The sequence below is a fragment of the Rattus norvegicus genome, chromosome 8, assembly GCF_021556685.1.
Source record: "Rattus norvegicus strain SHRSP/BbbUtx chromosome 8, alternate assembly SHRSP_T2T, whole genome shotgun sequence".
Classification (NCBI taxonomy): domain Eukaryota; kingdom Metazoa; phylum Chordata; class Mammalia; order Rodentia; family Muridae; genus Rattus; species Rattus norvegicus.
The window spans coordinates 70,684,452-70,696,972 of NC_141541.1; the positions used below are offsets into that span (position 1 = coordinate 70,684,452).

A 12,521-nucleotide genomic window follows, 5' to 3' on the forward strand; every position below is an offset into this window, starting at 1 on the left:
CTCAAAGACCTCTGTGTTCCACAGCTCATCACTGCCACCAACATTGTCCTCATCAGGCACAGAAAGGCTAAGTGTCTGAGACAAGGCCACACAGCTGAGCGTGCTAGAGGGGAAGGCATTGGGTGTTGGGCCTTTTGAGTGTGGGATGAAGTACACAAAGTGTGACTCAAAGGTCACCTAAGTCAGAACCACTGACGGTGGGGGAGGTCGCTGAGTTCCTGGGTCATTTCTTGAAAATGCAGCTCCTGGGTCCCACTCTGGGCCTAAGAAACCCACTGCAATGTTATAGGAGTGTGGTCCAACACTCGGCAAGCTGACTCAGTTTCCTTGCCCCCTTGCACACTCCCAAATAACACAGAAGCACCCTGAAGTTTGAGAGTCCTTGTTCTATAGAATAGAGGTGGCCCTCCTCGGCCAACCCCACCCACCGTTCACAGTCTAGGCTCTGACCAGTCAGCGGGTTTTGCTTCTGATGTATTTGGAGGGTGAGCGGAGGATCTTTGGCAGCCTTCACTTGATCTTAGCCAAAAGGCCGAGAAGCAATCTTTGGCAGCCTTCTATGGGATGGTACCTTTGGCAGAGAAGCCATACCAATCTTGTAGTGAGCTCAGCCTGGGCCACACAGAGCAGGTGCTTGGTGATGTCTTGGTGCAATGACCACACATCTGGCTCACAAGCTCTGTATTGATCTTAGCCAAATGCCAAGAAGGAATCTTGTTTTTGTTTGAGATGGGACCTCAATATGCAGCTCTGGCTGTCCTGGAGTTCACTGTGTAGACCAGGCTGGCCTTGAACTCACAAAGATCCACCTGCCTCAGTGCTGGGAGATGAAGGTTTTAATTTTAGCAGTTATATGTTTATTTTAATACCTTAGAAAAAAATAACACATATTCCAGATCTTTGATGTCACAAAGACTATTGTGAATGAGTGCTAATGAAGCAAAATAAAATAAAATAAAAAAGAGGAGGAGGAAGAAGAGGAGGAAATATCAGTTTAAAACTACAGTGTGAAAAATATACTACACGTCTGTCACTTGCTTAGAGAGCCATCCCAGTGTGAAATTATAGAAGTCCGCTGTCCCTGCAAAGTAGAACATTCCAGTTCCATAGGGAGGTGCTGTGTTTGCTCATTCCATCTTCTGCTGGTGCCATTCTGGTCAGGCATGCCCTTTTTCCTGCCCAGCCACAGCTCAACCTCAGGGCTAGCCTCAGCGCTGACCTCAGACCTGTTCTTGCTCCTGGTCTCGCCCTCAGTCCAGGTTTCCCTTGAGGAAAGCAGGAAGAGGGACCAGGGCCTTCTGAGCAGGGCTGAGCTCCAGCGTGCTATTCCTGGCCTGCCCAGCAGGGATCTGTAATCAGGAAGCCCCTTTAGGTCCCTGGCCTGATGATGGCCCAGTCCCTCCCACATCCTCCAGGGAGCCCCACCCAGTGGAAGGCAGATAGTTCAGATAACCTCCCAGAGTCAGTGCTTCCAGTGGCTGGGTCCTAGAACCTGCCCATTTCCAGTGAAGACCACACTGTGAGGCCTCCCGGAGCGTCAAGGGAAGGGTGACAAGCCTGATTGGAATCTACACAGACCTACGTTCAAGTCCCATCATTCTGCTGAGTGGCTCGGGCAAGCCTCTGAAGATTTCTGTGCCTCTCCATCTGCTCTTACAGAGGGCGGCATATTAACTTCCCCTCACCTCCAAGGACATTGGCAGAGTCAACGCCAAGCCGCCCAGCTCATGCCCAGCACAGGGCACGCTAACTCTCCTGAGCCTCTCACACCTCATTTACCCAAGACGCTCCTGGGGAGCCCTCAGCTGCTTGTCTCAGCTGGCATCACCTACGCCACCGCAAACGCCTCCCCCTCCTCTCTCTTTCCTTTTTTCCTGCTCTCTCCCACTCTCTATCCTTTTCCTTCTCTCTGCTTGGCCCGGCTCCCAGATCTCAGGTACACTGACAGACAAGATGCCTATGTGGCTGGTTCTCGATAGGTGTCCTGCCTCTTTCTAGAACATGTAGTCCAGGCTGTCGTGAAATTTGATATGTAGCTCAGGATAACCTTGAACTCCCGATCCTGCTGCCTATATCTCTCAAGGGTTGGGATTACAGGTGTGGGATATCACACCAAGATTGGCTAATGCTGTGCTGGGGAACTGAACCTTGATCTTCGTGAATGCCAGGCAAGCACTCTACCACACGAGCTACCAACCTAGCCTTTACTTTTGTATTTCTGCATCCTTCGCTATGGACTCTATGTAGCTTGGGCTGGTCTTGAATGCTCCATGTTTGGCCACACAGAGTCACTTTATAAACAAGGTTAGCTCGCAGCTGAGGCTAAAAGCTGAACTCAACAGATCTATCTGGGAAATGTGGTCCTCACTCTCTGTAAGATTTGGGGCTCTGTGTTCAGGGTAAGGAGTCCTTCCTCTTGAAGGGTGATAACCTCTGGGAGTCTCCAGGCCAGGGTACACAGCAAGGCTACATAGCTATGGTCATGTAGACCTAGGTAGGGAAACCTTTCAAATGATGGGGGCACCATATGAGCATACTGGGGAGGGGGCATCTGTGCTGCCCAGGGGTTAGAGGGAATGATGTTCTCTCTCTGTCTGGCCCTATGGGCCCACACTGGACCCTATGCCTTGGTCCCTATAGCCAGTTGACCTTCGAACTCCAGCTTCAAAGACAAAGAGCTTGTCTCTCTGTCATTTGGCAGTGGGAAAAGAAAGGGCCGATAAGGTGTCTCTGGGGAACTTGGTGACAGGCTTGGCTTTCCTTTCCCTTCATCAGGAGAGGACCTCTCTGAATTACCACTGAGTGGGGGAGGGCTTGCTGGTGGGAGCTGTGACTTCTCTGCTGGAGAGAGGAAGTGTACCTCAGCAGTCTAAATAATTAGAACTTTTTAGTACTGTCAATCATAGGTAGGAAAGTAGGCGCGGCGTCACCTTGCCCAGAGAGAAGCAGGTGCCAAGCCATGTGCCCAGAGTGTGTGTGACATCTCCTCCTAAGCTTTAGAAACCCTTCAAGGGGCCTCATCAGCCTAAGGCTTTGAAACCGGAGCAGCAACTTTTCTGATTGAACTTCACGTTGCTGAGAAAATAAAAGGGGCTTTGTGTGGAACCCCCGTGGTAACTCTCGGTGCTCTCTGCTTGGCACTCTCTGTCTTGCAGGAAGAAGCTGAGTTAGCAGGGAAGAGGGCATCTTTATGATCCTCGGCCAACAATTCCTGGACAAGAGCCTCCCCCCCCACCTCCCGTCACAAGGGATGCAAACTCACCCTAGGGGACTGAATTGTGTTCCACGTGACCTTCCAGCCCAGCGTACTCCTCAGAGGAGTGGCTTACTCTGGGGATGGCGGGCTAGTCAGCTGTTCCCCTTGGTAGGCAGCAGAGGCAGATATACAGCCAAGGGAGTAGAGTGGAAGAAAGAGGGGGGACAAGCAAATGGGGAATGCCTTTGTGTCTTCATCCTTGCATGTTTGTAGCGTGCATGTATGGGTGTGTGGGAGGTCACAGGCTACTAGAGCCATGAGGAGCCTAGATGGGCCTGGGTGAGGTGCTCACTGAGACTAGGGCCCATCAAGGCTAGCAAAGGCCCTGCTGAAAGAAAGATCTTGCTAACAGAGCCAGGAGGAAAATGAAACAGGAGCTAGTCAACTGTAGACGCACAAAGAATGCCCAAGACGGGACAAACTGGCTACTTCATTCCTCAAGAGCCATCCACCTTGAAATATATATATATATATATATATTTTTTTTTTCCCCATTTTCATGTGTGTGTGTACATGTGTCTGTGATACTGTGTGTGTGTGTGTATGTATGCATCTGTAAGTGGTGTGGTATGTGTGTATATATGTGTATGTATGTGTGTGTGTGTGTGTGTGTGTGTATGTATCTGTGTGATGTGGTATGTGTCTGTGTACTGTGGAGGCCTAAGGTAAAATCATCTTCCATGGCTCTCTCACCTTATTTGATGAGGCAGGGTCTCTAAATCAAACCCAGGGTTCACCGATAAGGCTAGTTTCCCTAGCCAGCTTGCTCTGAGGATCCCCCATTTCTGCCTTCCAAGTCTAGAATTATGGGAGGTCCCCCAACCCACCTGGTATTTATGTGGTCCTCACACATTCTCAATGATGGCGGCACCATTCCCTAAGCAAGTGGTTCTGAGCTGCATAAGAAAGCTAGTCAGGCAGGAGCCCGAGTGAGCGGGAGAGCAGCCTACTCCTACTGAATGTTTGTGTGGAGTGAGTTCCACTGTGGGGGTGACGGTGTGTGGAATAGCAAGCAGGCCCGGCTTCAAGTTCCTGCCCTGCCTTCCTCAGTGATGGACTGTGATCCATTAGTAGAAACAAACCCTTTCCTCCTCTAGGTCACTTTTGGTGACGGTGTAGGTCATAGCAACAGAATGAACAGCGACCATTACTTTTCTAAGAACTAGTGTTCACTTACCCAGAGAAGGGTGGAGCTGTTAAAGCAGCGTTCAAATACTCCCAGATCTGACACAGACCGCAACACAACACAGCCATTTGATTGGATGGAGGTTTATTGCGAGAAGGCTCTGCTAACTTGGCCTCCGCGTGAGGCTAGCAGAAGAGCCACCCTAACCTAGAGATGTCCTGACAACCAACTCTGAGAGGCTGTGATTGCAGGGGCAAGAGGGACAACAGGCCAGAAGCATGTGCCTTGAATTTTTGGCACTTTGGGTCGGTGACTCACAGTTTAACGTGCTATGTGGGTTGGAGGAGGTGTGAGGGGACAGGAGACTCTGGGACTTCCAGGTTGGAATCTGGATGGAAAGAGGACATATTGGAATAGCTGGCTGAGGAAAAGACGGCTTAAGTCAGTAGTTCTCAACCTTCCCAATGCTGCGTGCGACCCTTTAATACAGTTCCTCCTGTTGTGGTGACCCCCAACCATAAAACTATTTTCGTTGCTACTTCATAACTGTGATTTTGCTATGGTTACAAAGTGTAATGTAAATATCTGTGTTTTCTGATGTTACCAAAGGGGTCGAGGCCCACTGGTTGAGAACCACTTGGCTCAGGTGAATCAGGATGGCTGCAGGCACAGTCAGGGAAGTCTAGCACCATTTGGTATACAGCTCTGATGAGTGCGGAGGTCTGACAGCTACAGGTCACCAGGAAGATGCAATGTGAGGGGGCAGGGCAGGGGCACTAGAGGCCACAAGGCGCTTAGATGGGCTTAGGCAAGCTGTTCATTAAGACTAGGGCCCATCAAGGCTAGCAAAGGCCCTGCTGAGAAAAAGATCTTGCTAACAGAGTCAGGAGAAAAATGAAACAGGAGCTAGTCAACTGTAGACGCACCAAAAAACACCCAAGACGGGACAAATTGGCTACTTCAGTGTTTGCCTTCTAGAACATGTTAAAGGGAGGTACAAAGCCAGGGACCATCTTTCCCCTGCTCTTTGTAGACATCCAAGCAGAAGCCACATCACCCCTAAAAGGCTGGAGCCGTCACATGCAATGAGGATTAGCTGTCTTTACTAATGGCACATGTATTTATCCTGGTCACCTGCAGGCGGGACTCATCTGTATCTTTGTGCAGTAGAGTTGGGAAGGGTCATATGGGGCATGAAGGTTGCACACTGCTTAAAGGGACAGTGTGAATGGTGTCCCTGGAGTCATGAAGAAGGGGCTCCAGGTGCAGGAGGACAGGGCAAGCCACCATTGTCATTCTAGAGAGTCAGCTGAGCAGACAAGACAAGCAGGAAGCTCTGAGAACCTGCTGGCTCTGCAGCACAGGCTGCCACCCTGAGAGGCAGGAGGCTGAGCCACCAGCCACCCCAACTACCCCTGACTCAGGGGGAACACTGTGCTTCTAGCAAACTTCAGAGGTACTGGGGGACGGGCCCTCAACGCCAGCCACTCCCAGCTCTTCCAGCTTCCTGGCCATATTGGCTAGCAGAGGTGGCTCATTTCTGGAAACTCCAAGGGAGGCCTCTCCCTCCAGGGAATGCTGGAACTTCAGCAGATTGGTAGTTAGAAAACTGGCCCACCGGGGCCCTGCATCCAGCACCCGCCATGTATCTGAGCTGCCACCTGTCTGGCACCCCATATGAGCTATGGAGCCTGGCTAAGCTTTGGGGTCATTGGTTGGTACCTGTCAGCATCAAAGCTGTGCAGGGACACCAAAGTCAGACACAGCTGCTCCAAACCCCAGCACTGCCTTAAAATCCTGTACTCGTTCATTAACCCTAAGAGCTGTGTTCTCGTCTGTGGGAATGGGATACACGGGGCCTCAGGAGATGGCCCAGTCACTAAAGCGCTTGCCAGACAAGTATGTGAATCTATGTTTGATCTCTAGAGTCATTGCTTACCGAAAAATGAAATAAAATAAAAAAATTAAAAATATAATAGGCTTGAGCATGGTGGGATGTGCTTCTAATTCTAATGCTGGAGAGATGGAGACAGGTGGATTTATGGGTTTGTAGGTCAGCCTAATTGGGGAGTCCCAAGTTCTAATGAGAGAGCCTGTCTCAAATAACAAGGCAGACAGCTCCTGAGGAGTAGCACCTGCACATACACAAGCTCACACACACCTGCATACACATGCACATATACATACCTATACACACATGCTCACACATATCTGCATACACAGGCACATACATACCTGCATATACATGTACACGCATACACAGACCTGCATGCATATACACATACACCTGCATATACATGAGTACACATTCACATAGACATGCACATACATATACCTGCACACACTTGTGCCCACACATCAGCATACACTCATCTGTACATACGCATACAGCTGCATACACACACGCTCACACACACTCGCATACACAGGCACCTGCACATACATGCACACATGTGTGCGCATACCCACACACACAGAGGAAATCTGCTGGGGTGGGGGTGCTTCTGGGAAAGATCTTTTTTTTTTCTATTAACAGAAGAAAAGAGACAGACAAGAAAAGTTTTTTCTGAGCCTGTTATCTAAGGCACTGCTTCCTGCCTTTGTTTGCATTTGACAATGTAAAGGCCAGAGCTGGAGCAGCCATCTTGAGGCCCGGAGGTAAGAAGCACAAACCCAAAAGGCAAGCACAAGGAAGAGGCAGACCAAAAGGATTTAAAAAAAAAAAAGCCAAGCAGGTGTTTCCCCTGCTAGGGCACAGGAAACCAAGGGCCTCTCCAGGGCCACGTTCCTCCCAGCCCTCCAGAGAGGCCCCCGACCAGCTGATGTAACAGCCCGTGCCTGGCACACACATTACATAGCACAGGGGTCAGAACCACGATGGCTGGGGGAGAACAATGGATGACCTTCTCTCTAACTCTCTGGAACTGAGAACCCCAAACAAATGCTGTTTGTCTGGTTTAAATCAGTTACCTTGGTCCTGGTGTCTCTTCTTAGGAAAACGAAGGCAGCTAAGACACACCCCGTCTCCTGCCTGACCTGGCTATAGCTCTACTCTCTGAGAGTCCCACATCAAAGGTGTGGTCACCTGAGAGCCACACTCTTGGCACCCTGCAGTCTGGCTTCGGCCACTAAAGTCTCTGCGGGATGATCCATGCATTTGAGACCTCAGCACAGAGGGGACAGGAAGTGTGTGCGTTTCCCTTGAAGGTGGCAGCGACGATTTACAGTCACGGTCTGGGTCCAGGCTGGGTTTCAGCTCCTGCCGGTTCCTGTAGGTGCTCCACTGTTGGGCACAGCTTGGACCATTGTACAGGGAGAACAATAAGGAGTTTCCAATGCCTCTGAGCTCCTGACCTTGATGCCACTCTCAGGCATTAAATCACCCCTGAGTGTCCACTGTGGGGCTCTGTGACAGTCCAAGGCTGCCCTAACTGACCCCTGCACATATGGTGGGACTCCCTGGCATCTCCTCCCTACCCCCATCACCCAGGTCTTCTCTATCAACCCGGACATCATTCTTCTTGCCCCTGTGGCACAATGCTCCTGACCTCTCGCCTCTGCTTTGCCCATTCTGCAGTTCTGTTTCCACGCCAACAACCTCCAGACAGGACTAGGGAATGACAGAGAAATGGGGATCCCAAGCATGGAGAAGTGCATCCCTTGGCTGTGGACACAGAGGCCAGGAGGACACCCTTGTCTGCCATTAGCCAGCTATTGGCATAGAAGCACTTGCTTTGCTGATCTAGGTGGTGCTCAGCAGGGAGGGCCCTGGGTACATGACTGCTAGGCTAATACTTGTCATTAGAGCTGTCCATAGGACACCAGAACATTTCACAGAAAATGGAGCCTACCTCTCTATTTCTCCTTCCTCCAGCATTGACCCTATAGATTATCGGTGGTGGTGAGAGGGGCCTCACCCTCCTTAGAAGCTTCTTCGAGGGCAGGTGAGATGGCTCAATAGCCAATAGTCTGTTGTCAAGCATGGTGGCCCAAATTCTGTCCCTGGTTTTTTTTTTTTTTGTGTTGTCTTGTTTTTAATGTTTTGTTTCTTTCTTTAAATTGTTGAAGATCGAGCCTTTTTGCTTTGATGTTGCCAATGTGGAACAATCTAATCCTACTTGTGGATCAGACAAATTGCACTCCTGGCTAGCGGTGCTTTTGAGATGAAAGCTGGCTTTGGGAAGATAACTAAGGCTTACCCATATCAAAACATGGCTGAGAAATACAGGCCCCAGTCGCTGGCCCCCACCGGCTCCTGGATGAGTCCCAAGCATACTCTGCTGAGCTAAGTGAGCAGACCCAAGAACTGCAGGCTGAACTGTTCCACTTCTGGGTTACCCTGGTGAAGCCCCAACTCTGAAAACAACAAGTGAGCTGTGGCAGGTCTGGAAGGAAAGAGGGACCACAGGACAGAAGGGCATCTCTGGGCGTGAGGGAAACACTTTCTACCCTAAGAATGATGGTTTCATAGCTTCCTGCATTTGTGACAAGCACAGCATGGGAACCTGAGGGGATAGGGAACCCTGAATGGGATAGCTTTGACTTCACGTAAATCATATCTCAATAAACCTGACTTTAAGAAACTGCCTGGAGTATGCATGTGGATCATGGAGAGGACTGGCCCAGTGTGTGCAAAGCCCTAGGTTTAATACTGGGAACTGCAGGGGCTCAAACATGGCCACCTCCCATCTCATCCTGACAGGTGCCACAAATGAGATGTGTTTTTGCTCTTCTTGTTGCTGCTATGACAAAGGCCTGACGACATCAACTTAGGAGATGAAAGAAAGGTTTGTTTGGGTTCTCAGGGAAGGCGCGCAGCATTCACCTCTCTCCGATTCCTGACTACAGACCTCAGCAGCTGCCTTGGGCTCCTGCTGCCGAGCCTTCCCTGGACTCCTCCCTAGAACCTAACCCACTGACCTGGAGCTGCCTCCCAGGCTTCCCGATTGGTCTCAGTTCACATGGTGGGTGGGAGAGCTAACGTCATGTGCTGCTGTCCTGTAGGAGGGTTGGGTGGGGCACAGCTGTGGGTGGAGTGGACTGGGGATCACACGAGTTTTCTCACATGTGCTCCCTGCCAGGATTCCTGAATGACCCCTGTTTGTGGGAGGGGTGGTGAGAAAGGACACAGGACCTAGGCTGGTAGTAGGCCTAGCTTCTGCTTGGCTGCCCTATGGAGTCTAGGTGTCCTGAGCACAGAAAGGGGTGTATGAGAATGCAGATGTTGCCTTAACGCTCTAGCTGCTGCTCTAAGCGACCCCACTCTGGGGCTCCTTCGTCTGAAAAACAGATAGTGAAAGCGGATGTGCTGACACATTGCGACAATCCCAGATCTGGGGAAGGGCAGAAGAATAGTGACCATAAGGTCAGCCTAATTACACAGAAAGGCTATGCAAACTGGATCAATAAGTTAGAATAAAGTTGGGGAGCTGAGGATGGTGATGGTGCCATTGGTGATGTGCTTGTCCTGTTCAAACATCTGTGTTCAGACACCCAGAACCCACGTGAAAGCCAGGTACATACGGCAGCATGTAAACGGGACTCCTCAAGGGTAGAGCTCGTGCCTGCCTTTCCTCTGCAGCAGCCTGAAACACGTGGAAGGAACTCATGGCGCAACCAATGAGTGAGTGGGTGTAGGGTGTCTCCCCTGAAGCTCTCCCTGGTGAGCTACTCTGTCTCTAATGGAGTTGGTGCTGTCCAGTGGTAGGATGGGCTGAGTTGGGAAAAGGTGAACTCGTCATCGCTGAAGATAAGGATACGGTAGGGCAGAGCTAGGGACAGGAAAGTGTGCAGCATGTGAGTGTGTGGATTCCCAGTACCCGCGTGAAAACCTGGGTTTGGTGATATACGCTTGTACTCCAGTGCTGGGAGTGGAGACAGGGGGATGTGTAGAGCTCACTGGCCAGTCAGCCCAGACACATTGGCGAGTTTCAGGTTCCACAGGGAACTCTGATTCAAGAATAGGTGGAGGGGTCTGGAGAGATGGCTCGGTGGTTAAGAGCACTGACTGCTCTTCCAGAGGTCCTGAGTTCAATTCCCAGTAACCACATGGTGGCTCACAACCATCTGTAATGGGATCCGTTGCCCTCTTCTGGTGTGTCTGAAGACAGCTATGGTATACTCACATACATACAATAAATAAATAAATCTTAAAAATATAATAGATCGAGAGTCATTGAGGAAGACACCCAACACGAAGATGTATAACACACATACACACACACACACACACACACACACACACACACACACACACAGAGGAAGATGTATTATACACACAAATGAAGATGTGTAATCCACACATGAAGATGTGTAACAGATATATAGGACACACACATGAAGATATATAAGACAGACACATGAAAATGTATGGCTGTACACATAAGAAAAAGAAAAGAGAAGTTGAGAGTTTCTTGGTGAAGGTGTTAGAGCTGGGACTCTTAACAGTAGGTTCTGGTTGAATTGGGGGACACCAAGAAACCTTTCTGACTCAGAGCAAATGGCAGGCTGAATTGCCCACTTTGCTTCCCAGCCACTGGCAGCCCTCAGACACACTTGACCCAGCAGTTCACTCAAATGAAGGTACGGTTATGCATGCTGTGTCATACACCCTACGCAGAAAGGAAGCCATTTGAGTACACATCTACATACACTCCACATTGTTCCCACAGCCACCCAGTGGCTACCATTGCCACCACTAATCTCCTGAGCATTGGAGGTCCGCCAGGCTTTGGGTTTTGTCCTCTGTCACCTCATGTCATTCTTATTCATAAGAACCATTGTCCCCAAGCAAAATAAGAAGCACAAGCCAGGAGATTCCTAATCTCAGGCTGTAGAGTGAGGTTGAGCTCTTCTCTCCATGGCTTAAAATAACCGACAAGACTCACAAACATGAGATCTATCCTTTTGGGGACTCAGTTTGGTAGAATGGGGTTAGAATTTTTCAAATGTCATTAAGTGAATGGTATAGTTACCAAGCCTCACCAACTCACCAATTCAAAGAACATTTTGTTTGGACACTGTGGTGTGTGTGTGTGTATCTGTGTATCTCTCTCTCTCTCTCTCTCTCTCTCTCTCTCTCTGTGCGCGTGCATGTGTGCGTGCATGTATGTGTCTATCTCTCTATGTGTTTGTAGTCCAGAAGTCAATTCAGACATCTTCCTCAGTAGCAACCTTGAGACGAGGCCTCTCAATGGAGCTTACTGTGTGGCTGGGCTAGCTGGCCACTGAGCCCCAGAAGCCCTCCTGTCCCCATGTCCTCTGTGCTGGGATTACAAGGTAATGGCACCATGTCCAGATTTCCCCTTGGGTTCTGGGTCTTGAATTATGCTTGCATAGTAAGCACTTTACACCCTGAGCTTCCGCCCCACCCCCAAGTCTCCAAGTCATGGTGACTTCAGTTTTTCGTTTGTTTTGATGCAATGGTTGGATGTGCTGGGAAGGTACTCTACACTGTAGTCCCAACTCTTAGACCTTTCTTTAAGTGGCTTTGTTCTGAAACTTAAGCATCTGCCTGAGCCTCCTTCTAAGCAGGTCTAGATTTCATATCGCTGATATATATTAAAGAAATACACGGCACATAAACCGAAGCACATCCATGGGCCTCTGAATCCACCTGGCATGACACCGGTGTTCCTGGTCATTCCTCAAAAAGCATGGAGGGAGGTCTCTTCAAGATAAGGACCACATGTGTGTGATCAACTGCCCAGAAGTCCCTCCTTCTTCTAACTTCTCCTAAGAAAAAACAAACACCTGTTATTTTATGTGGTTTGGAGATGGTGGTGGTAGTGGTGGTGGTGGTAGTGGTTGCTGTGGCTGTCCTAGAACCCACTCCGTAGTCCAGGCTAGCCTGGAACTCAGAGACCCACCCATCTCTGCCTCCCAAGTGCTGGGTGGGATTAAAGGCAATGTGCTAACACACCCAGCTTAGATAAGGCCTACCTCGACACACTGCATGAAAATGACACACTATATCAAGTGAAAGGGAAGATAATGAGATTAAGGTTAAAGGGTAGTGAGGCTAGAGAGCTGAGGCAAAGCAAAACTGAGTCTTTAAAGGAATTATGGCTCTCAACTGATCCTTGGAACAGCATCACAGACCAGGACTGGGGCTCTGAGCATCCCAGCACTCAAAGTGAA

At 49.8% G+C, this 12,521-nt stretch overlaps 1 protein-coding gene across 1 annotated transcript in view; it reads right to left on the bottom strand.

The window, feature by feature from the left end:
- Coro2b (coronin 2B) overlaps positions 1-12,521 on the bottom strand; it is a 110,344-nt gene that overhangs the window by 64,284 nt on the left and 33,539 nt on the right. The window lies entirely within an intron of this gene.